We start from the raw sequence: 517 nt of genomic DNA, 5'->3' as shown, positions 1-517 counted from the left end.
GTGGTATCCCCCCGAGGGGTGCATCGCTGACCAACCTTGATCTTCTAAGAAGGGTTCGAGTGTGAGCATACCTATCGGGACTCGAAAGATGGTGATCTATGCTTGAGGGGGGCAAAGCCAGAGGAAACTCTGGTGGAGGCTCGCAGTGATACTGACGTGCAAATAGTTCGTCTGACTTGGGTGTAGGGGCAAAAGACTAATCAAACCGTCTAGTAGTTGGTTCCCTCCGAAGTTTCCCTCAGGATAGTTGGAGCTCGCATGCGAGTTCTATCGGGGTAAAACCAATGATTAGAGGCCTCAGGTGCGAAACTCCCTCGACCTATTCTCAAACTTTAAATAGGTAGGATGGCGCGGCTGCTTTGTTATGCCGCACCATGGAATCAAGAGCTCCAAGAGGGCCATTTTTGGTAAGTAGAACTGGTGATGCGGGATGAACCGGAAGTCGGGTTACGGTGCCAAACTACGCGCTAACCTAGATCCCACAAAGGGTGTTGGTCGATTAAGACAGCAGGACGGT

This window comes from Capsicum annuum, unplaced genomic scaffold (assembly GCF_002878395.1).
Source record: "Capsicum annuum cultivar UCD-10X-F1 unplaced genomic scaffold, UCD10Xv1.1 ctg4249, whole genome shotgun sequence".
Taxonomy (NCBI): domain Eukaryota; kingdom Viridiplantae; phylum Streptophyta; class Magnoliopsida; order Solanales; family Solanaceae; genus Capsicum; species Capsicum annuum.
The sequence above is the reverse complement of the archived record's forward strand: the minus strand, read 5'-3'. Positions refer to the sequence as shown.